The sequence below is a fragment of the Triticum aestivum genome, chromosome 6A (assembly GCF_018294505.1).
Source record: "Triticum aestivum cultivar Chinese Spring chromosome 6A, IWGSC CS RefSeq v2.1, whole genome shotgun sequence".
Lineage (NCBI taxonomy): Eukaryota > Viridiplantae > Streptophyta > Magnoliopsida > Poales > Poaceae > Triticum > Triticum aestivum.
Window position 1 is genome coordinate 240,378,457 of NC_057809.1, and position 12,805 is coordinate 240,391,261.

The following is a 12,805-nucleotide window of genomic DNA, read 5'->3' on the forward strand; positions in this document are numbered from 1 at the left end:
GTGATTGTGCCTGCTTTATTGTATCACGGTTGGAGGTGGCAGCCGACGAAGGCGCCGGTGTAGCAGAACGTGTGGAAGTAGATGATGCACGTGGTGTCCATGATGAAGGTCGACCTGCAGAAAAGTTAGTCGTGCCAATGCCTGTCAATCCTGCACTTCACGTTCAGCTTTACAAGCAAGATGGAATAAACGAGTGATATTAGTATACTCCTTATACTCTAGAATCGTCTAAATCTCTCTATTTAATGCACCCATAAAACGTGCAAGCATAGCTTCATTCTCCTCAGCAATACCACATCTAATCATGCCAGTTTGTAATTCCTGATAATACTCTTCTATAGAATTTTTTCCCTGTCTTAAGCGCTGCAATTTTTGAAGTAATTCACGTTGATAATATGGTGGAACCCAACGAGTACGCATAGCAGTTTTCAAAGCAGCCCAAGTAGCCGGAATATGATATAATCTACAATGCTCAGACCACCAAACACATGCAAAACTAGTGAATGCACAAACAGCAGCAGGAACACGTCTCTCCTCGGGATATTGTAAACATGTAAATCGTTGTTCAGTTTCTAACTCCCAAGTAAGATATATATAAGGAACATATCTACCCTCAAATGGTGGAATATTCAATTTTAGTTTAGGGAGATGGTCATGATCTCGTACCTGAGGGTGAGCCCTACCATTGCCATTATTTGCATGTGGACGTCTGGTGGTTGCTGTGCTGGTGGTGGCATGTAGTTCTGATTTTGATCAACCTCATCCTCATAATCTCCCACATAATCATCCTCCTCCACATCAGCAGTAGGAGCCACAGAAGTAGCAACAACAGCACCGGCAGTTTGGCCCGGCTGAAGAGGGACACGGCTCGCTCGGCGGAGGGCTGTTCCCGACGTGGAGGTAGTCGGTGTTGTTGCTGTTGTTGCAGAGGTGCGGTAGGAGCAGCCGGTGGTGGTGGTGGAAAACGCGAAAGCAATTCAGCAAACTTGTTATCGAGCTTTGTTTCAAACGTCTTCTCCATGCCATCTATCTTCTCCATGGCCTCTTCAAATCTGTTTAGCACATCTTGCACCTGTCCACTCATCATTTGCTGAAACTTATCATGAAGCTCCTTGTTCGTCAAGTTCTCCCAGTCAGTCTCGTCGGCTTGTGATCCTGGCATGGTTAGCAGCAATAGAAACACACAAGAATATGATCCTACAGACTACTAACAAGTGGTGGTGGTGGCGGGTTTCACAAATCCGTCAAGCAAATCTCAAATTCTTACCAGTTCTTACCCAGCAGCAGGCGGTGATCGGCAACCGTTGTAGTCAAAACTCTCAAAAGCTTGGATAGAGCGATTGCCAGGGAGAGTCAAACGCACGACGTAGATGTATGTGGAGCTGGGAAGGCTTATAGTATGGTAGCAAAAAGGGTCAGCAATAATCAATTCAGAGATGCAAAGTTGAATAAACGCTCAACGACGGTACTGTGCTGGTCCTAGGCTAGACCGTGCTAGAGACGCGAGCCTAGAACACTAACAAAATCACGGCGCTGCACGTAAATAAGGGAAAAGCACACTCTGGAACTCTCTCTTTTTTCGCTCTTTTTTTGCGCTCATTTTTTTTGCGCTCCTATTTTTTTTGCGAAAAATCACTATAATGGCGAGTGTCTCAAAACTCTTCCCTCGTCAAACTGATAGGATGGGCACGAATTTTTTTTCGGAAATCAGGGCAGCGACGACGAAAAAGTGCAACAAAAAATCACTATGATGGCACGTGGCTCAAAAGACTCAGAAAAGCCTAAAAATAGGATAGGGAAAAAAATTTGCCCATGAAAATTTTGGCCTAAAAACTGCCCGGGGGTCTCCAGACTATTTTTTTTCGAGACCTACGCAGGCAAGGAAACACGAATCGGAATTTAGATTGATCTCAAGAAGAAACCTAATATGAGAAGAACTCGGATTGGTGGTGGATATATGGTTGTGGTATATGGCAGCGGTGGTGGTATATGGTAGCGGTGGTGGTATATGGATACAGATTGGTGGTGGTATATGGATACGGATTGGTGGTGGTATATGGATATGGATTCAGAGCGGTGGTGGATAAGCAAAAGTGGTAGATGGGCGATGATGATGGTGCGGCGGCGGCGTGACAACTTATGACCAGAACTCGAAGCTCTAAAAGACTAGACTCTAAGACCAACAACTTGACACGACGATGCAACCGCAAATTCAACAAAGAAAAAACCCTAAAAAGATTATGCAAAGGCTCAGATTGGTTCGGATATGATGAACTAACCCTAATTTTTTTGTGGCTTTTTCATGGACTATAGGTATGAAGAACAGACTCGATCTAATCTACGAAAAACTGTAAAATCTCACCGAGCAACCTGGAAATCTGATACCACTTGATAGAGGCAAAGGTGTCCCGATGTTTCGATGAGATGGTGGCTATCGTTTTCTGTGGGAGTCGACCTTGATGATCCGACTACGAACGTGCGAGACGTCGCGCCTTAGCAATCGCTAAACCAACTTCCGAGGGGTTATTGACCACGCCGGAGCACGATCAACCTGACCACGAGGGTCTGTTTCCTGCGAGAAAACAAAGAACAAGCAAGAAACTGAGATTGCAATCTGGATATTGCGAATATAAGATGAAAGCTTTATTGATCAAGGTGGGGTTCTGTGACGTCTTGGTCTGGTCGTTGGACACAAACGAAGTACGAGAAGTTGCAGCTATGGCGAACTTTTAATCTAAACAAAACCCAAAGTCTAAACGACGCCCTAAGGGCTGTATATATGGAGGAAGAGGGGGGAATTTCGTGGCCCTTGAGGGTGGGGTCCGAAACCAACCCTAACTCTTGTTTCCCCACACATACGGACTCTAAAAATAGCCTATACTTAAGTATTTGAAAATTACATGGGCTTGGCCCATTAATAAGGTGACGCAGCACCTGGAATAGCGTATGGACGAATATTATGAAGTGGCATCTTGTATATTTCATCCAAGGATTCATGCACTCCTTATGGCGGCTTCAAAGTCCTGAAATCATCACTTGTAACTCCGTTCTTGATCCCCTTGCGCATGCCATCAACTCCATGCGTGTTCTTGCTCCAATGTTCATCCTTCTCCAAGCTAGGCCCTTCATTTGTAAGCAAAACAAATGTATCCAATTTAGGCAGCATCATAATCTCATGAACATTAGAATCATTACCAAGAAATGAAAGTACCTGGTAATTTAATTGGCATGCGCGAGCTCTAGTAATTGGTCCAATATATGTAACAGTAGGGGCTGTGGGTGTAACAATGGTATTGATGTCCTCATCAAGGAAGAAGAGGCGTCATCGTCACCATGGCCTGGGAGGCTGGAGGCTCCTGAGCCTCTGGGACCCTAGCACCTGAGCCGGACGCTGGCACCTCCGGAACCAGCGGGGCCTCGAGGGCTGATTCCTCCCGAGGATGCTCCACCCAGCCTCGCGAGGATGATCGGGGTGGAGAAGGACGAGCGCCGTATCAACCTTTACCCATGGAGAGGGGTGCGGCCGCAGGAGATGATCTGGGCTCAAGCAGTACCACCTCGCCCTCCCTTCTCCTCTTCATCGCAGGCGTCGGCCTAGTTGCACAACGAAGAAGAAGAGTCAGAAGCAAGAACAAGGCAGGACGAGAACACCTACTGGTCCACCGCGGCATAGTCCCTCCGCTTCGGGAGCTTGAAGCCAGAGAGCTTCGCGACCCGAGGTGCGGGCGCGCTAGCTCCGGGAGCAGAAGCAGGGGCAGCAGCTGGGCCAGAAGCAACTCCAGGAGAAGGTGAGGTAGGAGCGTCATCCCGGGAAAGCAGCGCCGACCTGCTCTTCATCGGAACCATGGGCGGCTCCCCCTTCTCTAGGAGGATATCGTCCTCGCCATCATCGTCAGGCAGGAGGCAGAGGATGTCGGCCCTGCGCAAGGGGGATGTCTCCCCCATCTCCTCGGGGGCTGCCTCTAGTTCGCGCTCCTCGTCCTCCTCCTCCTCTCCGTCCCTCTAGGGATCACCAGAAGATACATCCACCGTCACCGTCACCATAGGAACCTCAGACGGCGCTGGCGGCACCAGGCCGCGCCCTTCAAAGTTGGGCATGGCGTCCATGACCTACGCCCCATCCTTCTGGAGGAACAAGGGAGCATGGGGATTTGGCGGATACTCTTGGTCGTCTCCGACCAGGAGATGGAGGGCCACGGCCAACTCCTCATCGGGCAAGGCCTTCGGGCTCAAGCGGAGCTTGTCTTCTTCATCCACAAGCGTCCACAGGGGATGCGTGCGCACCTAGAGAGGAGCCACCCGTTGTGCCAAGAATTCCTTCAGGAGCATAGGCCCCGTCAGTTTCGCCGTCTTCGCGTTGCTCGGCCTCAGATCGACGTTCATCTTCTCCAGCACCAACTTCGCCCGGTCATCAGTAAGCTTCGCGCAGGACCACCCCTCATCAGGCCGGGGCATCCCCATCGGCAGCTTCAGCCGTGGATGGACACACTCGGCATCCATCATAACCCACTTGCTCCTGAAGCCCTCGGCCTTTTCCCGGTCTTTGAAATCACGCTGGCCTTGCCGGTAGCGATGAAGTTGGCGCACCCCATGGTGTGGCCTTCGTTGATCCGGAGGTAGAAGAAGTGGCGCAGCAGTGCCACAGACGGCATCACCCTGACGTACGCCTCAAAGTAGAAGGCAAAGATGGACAAGAGAAGAATGGAGTTGGGATGGAGATGAAGAGCCTGCAACCCATAGTGTCGGAGGACTATGTAGAAGAAGTCAGAGAAGGGGGGAACGAGGCCGGCGGCGACACCGCTCATGAAGAAGGGGTAGAAGGAGCTCTTCGGAGCTTCGGGTATAGTGGAGCCAACCCGGAGCATGGTCTTCCCCTTCTCGTTATTCTCCCCCGCCGTCAGTAGTCGCGTGATGGCAAGGTTTTTCGCCGAGACGTTGGGCGCCTCCAGGCCCGACTCGTACTAGGCGGGCGGCGAGTCAACCTTGGTCTTTCGGGGCACCATTGGTCGGAACCTTGGAAGGAGATTGGAGCAGATCTGCAGATTTCAGAAATAAGGAGCAAGAGAGGGGATCTGGAGCAAGACGAAGGAAGGCAATGAAGGCAGGCGTTCCCCGCACCGGCCTTTTGTTAGTCGGGTAGTTGCCGAGGCTGCGTGGGGAAGAGGAGACGCCCATGTCCAATCAGTCACCACGCGCCAACCATGGCCGCAGGCTGATGGGGCCCACGGTGCTCCACGCTTGCCCTTTGGCTTCGCCTCGAAGCCAAGCCCGAGCTTTCCTTGGGCCCGGGGGCTATTGTCGTCGTTCTGGGAACGGGGGTCCCCATACTTGCCTACCCGCGGCCCGTAGCGTGGCTCCACCAGTGGCCCCGTCCGGCCCATCTTCACTAGCAAACATTCAAGACCCTCGCGAGGAGAATGACACAAGACCTCCTCAGGGGCGGCCTCACCAGGCTGGCTCGCAAGGGGCGGAGAGATCAAGGCAAGGGACACCTCGCGAGGTTCCTGTGACACAAGCCATGACGACTGGAACCAGGCAGGCGCCTACGCGCAGTGTCCTCGTTTCCTCTTTGGTGCTATAGGGGCAAGCGCAGGCGAGGAGTCTCGAGGCATTAGACAAAGGTTTCCATATCGGTGCAACAAGACCAAGACCAGGAGGACGGCAAGATGGAGGTCATCGTGGAGCCCAAGATGGCGTCACCACCAAAGCCTTTGGCAGGCGAAGACTACTTTTGTCAGGATAACTTGTACTAGTTGTCTCCCTTTGAATTTGGCCGTTGTGGGATCCCTTCCCGCTCAATATTTGGGAAGAGGACCAAGGCCTCTATAAATAGGACTAGCCACCACCATATGTGGGAGAGGACCAGACCATCCCGAACCACACAAGCACACCAACACAAGGACACCTCTCTTCACGAGGCTGTTCTTCCCTTGTAACTATTCATCCTCAGCCTAAGAGGCAATCCACCACACCACACTGGAGTAGCGTATAACACCACAATGGTGGCCCGAACCGGTATAAATCTTGTGTCTCGTGTTCCTTGGGTTCTTCGAGCTAGGCCGTGAGATTGTAGAGCGCGTGAGCTAGAGAGGGGGATAGATCTTTGTGCGCACCCCAGTGTTCGAACCTCAAGGGTTTTGCCGGAACCCGAAATCCGACACTACCTGTATGTTGACAATGATCTTTTATCTTCGTAACACACTGACGGTACTCTCTCCCTCGACCTTCATCACTCTATCTCTCTCTAAGTATATCTCGCTCCCTTCAATGTGTCTCTAACTATGATTCTCCATGTGAAATCTCTTTCTCTCACATAAACACAAACTTCGTCTCCCAGGGTCTCATTTCTCTCTACTATTCCCATGTGTGCCACTCGCACACACCCTCTCACACAGAGATGTCTTTCGCTCCTTAGGTATGAGAAGCTACACCTCTTCCTCTTAAATATCTCTTTCTCACCCACAAACACAAACTATGTCTCCCAGGGTCTCATATCTCTCCACCATTCTCTTGTATGTCGCTCACACACACTCTCTCTCCATAGATATATCTTGCATTCCCTCGTATGTCTCTCTAGCTATCACTCTTGTTGTAAAATATCTTTCTATCTTGCAGACACAAAACTCCATCTCTCAGGATCTCATTTCTCTTTGATATTTGTTTGTATGTGACTCATATGCACCCTCTCTCTATCTCTCTCACACCCACACACATAACTCAGCCTTTTGATCCACTCGACTCCTATCTCTAACACACACAGAGGGAGTCCTGGACTAAGGGGTCCTCCGGCGTCTGGCCTGTTGGACATGGGCCGGATTATTGGGCCATGAAGATACAAGATGGAAGACTTTGTCCCGTGTCTAGATGGGACTCTTCTTTGCATGGACGGTAAGCCAGGCGGTCGGATATACTATTTCCTTTCTATGTAACCAACTTTGTATAACCCTAGTCCCCTCCAGTGTCTATATAAACTGGAGGGTTTAGTTCGTAGGGACAATCATAATCAAATAGGCTAGACTTCTAGGGTTTCAGCCATTATGATCTCATGGTAGATCAACTCTTGTAACCCCCATACTCATCAATATTAATCTAGCAGGACATAGGGTTTTACCTCCATCGAGAGGGCCCGAACCTGGCTAAACATTGTGTTCCCCATCTCCTATTACCATCAACCTCAGACGCATAGTTCGGGACCCCCTACCCGAGATCCGCCGGTTTTGACACCGACATTGGTGCTTCCATTGAGAGTTCCACTGTGACGTCGAAGTCAGGGTGGATGGCTCGCCTTGTGATCAAGGACAACATCACCGCCGATGGAGCCCTGGCCTTAGGCCAAACCCTCTGGTTGGGTGACTTTATCATGATCGCTCGTTCGGCCGGTGAGCCGACGATGACTTCTCGGGTCATCAAAAATCGCCTCTGGATTGACTCCGAATACTCCAGACAGATCCTTGAACGAACTCCTGGATCGCATCGCCGCCCTGGGGGTCGCCACAGACTATGGTCGGATTGGGCTCAAACCCGACCAGAGAGAAATCAAATCTCCATCGATTACCCACCAGATAGCGGTAGTGGAGGACAAAAACAAGAATTCTCCCTCTATATTGAGGATGAACTATGTTCGGATCCCCGAGCTCGTAGAACCGGACACCTGTCCACGGAACGACATGCTTTTTCCTCCGAGCTTGGAATCAGACGGTAGACCTGAAAAATCGGTCGATCTCCCAGAATCCGAACTATTAAGCTCAGAAATTTCTCAAACTCTAGATCCCAAATTGGGCCAGGGTTCGGATTTAAATACACCACCCACCCACCCACCCAGATATACGCGATCTCATCTACCCATGGAAGCAGTCTCAGGAAATAGTCCATCACTTTTGGGCCAGATTCCTCCTTGTCAAGAACAAGATCAAAGATTGCCACGACAAAGACGCGATCTCAATATTCTGCAGTAATTGTACGGACAAAGGAATCCTCAACGCTATCAACCGCTGTCACGTATTACACTTCTCCGATTTGACAGCCATAGTACAGAAGTACTGCGCAATGGAAAGCGCTTGGAAAACTTAGGCAGCTCGTTGGGAGCCGCCAGCTCCCACTCAACCTTTCGTCTAGACAAAAAGGATGCACCCTCGAGAGGCGCCCAACACAGCAGTAAAGAAATCCAAACCCATTACGGGGCGCGGAACCATTCTGGAAGGATGTCTCGATAGGCCATGCAAAATACACACAACACCGGATACCATACCTACCCACAGCCTTAGAGCGTGTTGGATACTCTAGCAAGTGGCCAAGAGTGTCGAGGATATCCTCACCAAACATACCTCGGAACAACTCTCCTCGGAACACGATGACCGCAGAGTATTGACAGTCTTCGAGACTTTCGCTTCAAACAATCGGCGCAAGAGGGCACTCCGCGACCTCGCCGAAGTCTGTCAAATCGCAACAATAAATCCTTGGAACGACACTGCCATAACTTTCAATGCTAGTGACGAACCAAAAGCCCAGTCAGTCCGAGCACCAGCGGCCTTGGTCCTCAATCCAATTGTGGACGGTTCTCGACTTACGAAAGTGCTCATGGACGGCGGCAGTGGGTTAAACCTCATCTACGAGGATACACTCAGTAAAATGGACATAGACAGGAGCTGTATTGAGCAAAGTAGCATGAACTTCCGAGGAATTATTCCCAGCCGGGAGGCATGATGCGCGGGAAAAATCACACTTGATGTGGTATTTGGCACGCTGGATAACTACCGGTCCGAAGAAATAACCTTCCAAGTGGCCCCTTTCAACAGTGGATAGCACGCCCTGTTAGGGCGAGACGCATTCACATGCTTTCAGGCCATACCTCATTATGGGTACATGAAGCTCAAAATGCCCGGGCCCAATGGTATTATCACTCTCGCAAGTGATCCGGATATAGCCCTCCGCACTGAAAACAAAACAGCCTCCCTGGCCCTCGAGGCACTCTCTGAGGCCCTTGTGGCCGAAGAGTTAAATGCTCTGTGCTCAACGGTGGATAGGGCCGACATAATCCTCGACAAGCGCTCTAAATCCACCTCCTTCAAACTAGTTGATGAATTAGTCAAATTTCAAGTCCACCCGACGGACCTAAAGAAAACACCCTCCATCCGTGCACACCTGGACTCAACGGTGGACGCCGCACTACGAGCGTTCCTACGCGAGAATTGGGACATATTCGCCTGGCACCCTTCTGATATGCCAGGAATCCCATGCAGGTTGGCTGAGCATAGCCTCAATATATTGAAGGGATACAAGCCAGTTAAGCAAACACTATGGCGCTTTTCCAAACCCAAACAAAAAGCTATGGGGGAGGAGCTAGCTAAGCTAATCGAGGCCAGATTCATCAGAGAAATAAGACATCCGAACTAGCTAGGAAACCTGGTGATGGTGCCAAAGAAGGATAAATCCTGGCGCTTGTGTGTCAATTTCAAAGACCTCAACAAAGCTTGCCCTAAGGATCCATTCCCGCTCCCCCGCATCGACCAAATTATTGATGCCACTGCAGGACACGACTCACTGTGTTTCCTTGACGCATATTCCGGATACCATCAAATTAAAATGAAGGAATCCGACCAAGCCGCAACGACATTTATCACCCCATACGGGCCTTTCTGCTACAACACTATGCCCTTTGGGCTCAAAAACGCCGGTGCCGCCTACCAACGCATGATTCAAACATGCTTGGAGAAACAAATTGGTAAAACAGTTGAAGCATATGTGGACGGCGTCGAATCATTAATAGATGACTTACGCCTCACATTCGACAATCTCCGGACATATGACATTAAGCTCAATCCAGAAAAATGTGTATTCGGCGTCCCCTCGGGAAAACTACTTAGCTTCATTGTTTCCAGTAGAGGAATCGAGGCAAATCTAGCCAAAATCCGAGCTTTATCACAATTGGCTACACCAACAGACCTTAAACAGGTCCAAAAGCTAGGTGGATGCGTGGCAGCTTTAATCCGCTTTATCTCCAGACTAGGAGAAAAAGCATTGCCACTTTATCGGCTCCTCCGACGCACCGATCACTTCGAGTGGACAGATGCCGCAATGGCCGGATTGGAAGAAATAAAAGCTCTTTTAGCAAGCAACCCAATCCTAGCCGTGCCAAGCGCCAACGAACCAATGCTATTATACATATCTGCAACATACCAGGTGGTGAGCGAAGTAGTTGTCGTCGAACGAGAAGAGGACGGACACAAATTCCTGCTCCAGAAGCCGGTATACTACGTATCCACCGGCCTAACTCCATACAAATCCTGATACCCTCATTATCAAAATATAGCATACGCGGTCTTCATGGCATCCCAGAAGCTACGACACTATTCCCAAGAGTACTCGATCACAGTGGCTTCCGAAGCTGCACTAAACGACATAATAAACAATCGTGATGCAACGAGCCGGATTTCCAAGTGGGCCATTGAGCTCCCTCCATTTGATATAACATATAAGCCACGCCGGGCCATCAAATCCCAAGTAGTAGCAGACTTCATCGCCAAATGGACAGAAGCCGAACTCCCTAAAGAGTACGACACATGTTCCAACTGGGTCATGCATTTTGATGGTTCCAAAATGCTGGCTGGCTTAGGGGCAGGCGTTGTCCTAACATCCCCCACTGGAGATACAGTTCAGTATGTACTCCAAATATTATAGACAGACTCCAACAATGCAACCGAATACGAGGCTTTATTGCATGGTCTTCGGATGGCTGTTTCCATGGGCGTACAATGCCTGGAAATGCGCAGGGACTCGAACCTCACGGTATCTCAAATAAATGGATATTTTGATGCCAAGTATCCAAAGATGGTGGCTTACCGTAATGCCGTTCTCAAAATTTCGGCTTGGTTCGAGGGGCTCGAGTTTCACCATGTGGCTCGAGAGAGTAATCAAGCGGCGGACGTCCTTGCTCACATTGGCGCCAAGCGCGACCCCGTCCCACCTAACATCTTCTTGGAAAGGCTTTTCAAGTCATCTATGGTGTAGCAAGGGTAGAGCGGCAACTTTAGTCCGGACCCGACCATAACCCCAGATGCCAAACATACCGACATCATCGGAGGCTCAGCCACCGAAACAACACCATCGACCCATCTTGTAATGGCAGTCATTGCCCCATGGACCAAACCATTCTTGGCCTACTCCAATAGGCGAGAGCTCCCTGAGGATCAAAACGAGGCCCGCCGCATTGTTCGTCCTTCAAAAGCCTATAAGGTCCATGAAGGAGAACCCTACAAGAAAAGCGCTACCTGAGTGTTGTGTAACACCCCGTATGTAACCTACCATATTTGTATTCCAACTCTTGCCATTTTCGGCACTAAGTTATGTTTTTCCTCGTTGTCGGGTCTTTGTCTTCGTGTGCTGTTGTCTTTGTCATGCATCTCATATCATGTCATCATGTGCATTGCATTTGCATACGTGTTCGTCTCATGCATCCCCCGTTGTCCGTTTTGCATTCCGGCGCTCCTATGTCCTCCGGTGTCCCTTTCTACCCCTTTTCGTGTGCGGGTGTTAAACGTTTTCGGATTGGACCGAGACTTGCCAATCGGCCTTGGTTTACTACCGGTAGACCGCCTGTCAAGTTTCATGCCATTTGGACTTCTTTGATACTCCAACAGTTAATCGAGGGACCGATAAGGCCTCGTGTGTGTTGCAGCCCAACACCCCTCCAAAGTGGCCCAAAACCCACCAAAACCCCTTCCATCATCTAGATCGTTCGATCACGATCGCGTGGCCGAAAACCGTGCTCAATTTGGAGCCTCCTAGCTCCCTCTACCTATAAATATAGGCTCCTCCCTGAAATCCCGGGTCTCTTCCCCCCTAACCCTAAAAAATCCGCATATCCGCCGCCGGACATGTCCGCCACCTAGCCAGACGAAGTCGCCACCGCCGCCCGCGCCAACCATGGCGCGCCACGTGGCGAGCGCCACCGCCCCGCGCCACCGGCCCGGCGAGCCCGCGCACGCCCCCCGGCCCAAAGCGGCGCGCCGCCCGCGTCTTCCTCCCGCGCCGCCCGCGCCTCGAGCGCCGCCACCTGCCTCCGCCGCCTCCTCGCTTCGCCGAAGCGCCCCCTTGCTGGAGCACCGCTGCGGCCGACCCCAGCCGCCTCGCTCCTCGCCGGCCAGCGCGCCGCCCGACGCCTCGGCTTCTGCGCCTCCGCCGCATCACGCCATCACCGCCGTCCACCAAGTCCGACTCCAACTCTGGCGACCCCCATCTCCGGCGAACAGTAACTCCGGCGACCTCGAAGTCCATGCCGATCTAGATCTAAGATCCGCTAGGGTTGACTCTTGCCCTAACCTTAATATTTTTTGCATGTTTCATCGCATCATATCTCTGCAACCGTGGCTCCGTTTTGGGCGTGTAGCATATCAAAATGTTCATCGTCTCGACGAGTACTTCATTTCATCTCATAGCATCATGTTCATTTGAGCTCATCTTGATGCCCTAAATGCTGTTGGAAGAGTGCTAGTTTCTATTAGTTTCAGATTCATATCAGTAATTGGACATTTGTCATTTTTGCCATGATTGATGTGTGCCTCCTACGAACTTGAGCTCTACATGAGTTTTGAAGTATGCCATGCCATATTTACATGGGTGTATGCCATGTATTTTTGTGATCTCTGTGGTGACTAGCACAAGCATGCAAAGTAGCCCTCGTAATGTTGCTGTTTTCAGGGACTTAGAAATATTCTAAGTCTTTGCCCTGTCAATATTTTTATGCCATGTATTCATGTTGCTACAGAGGGATCCATGCCTCTTTTGAGCATGATCAATAAGGATGTTT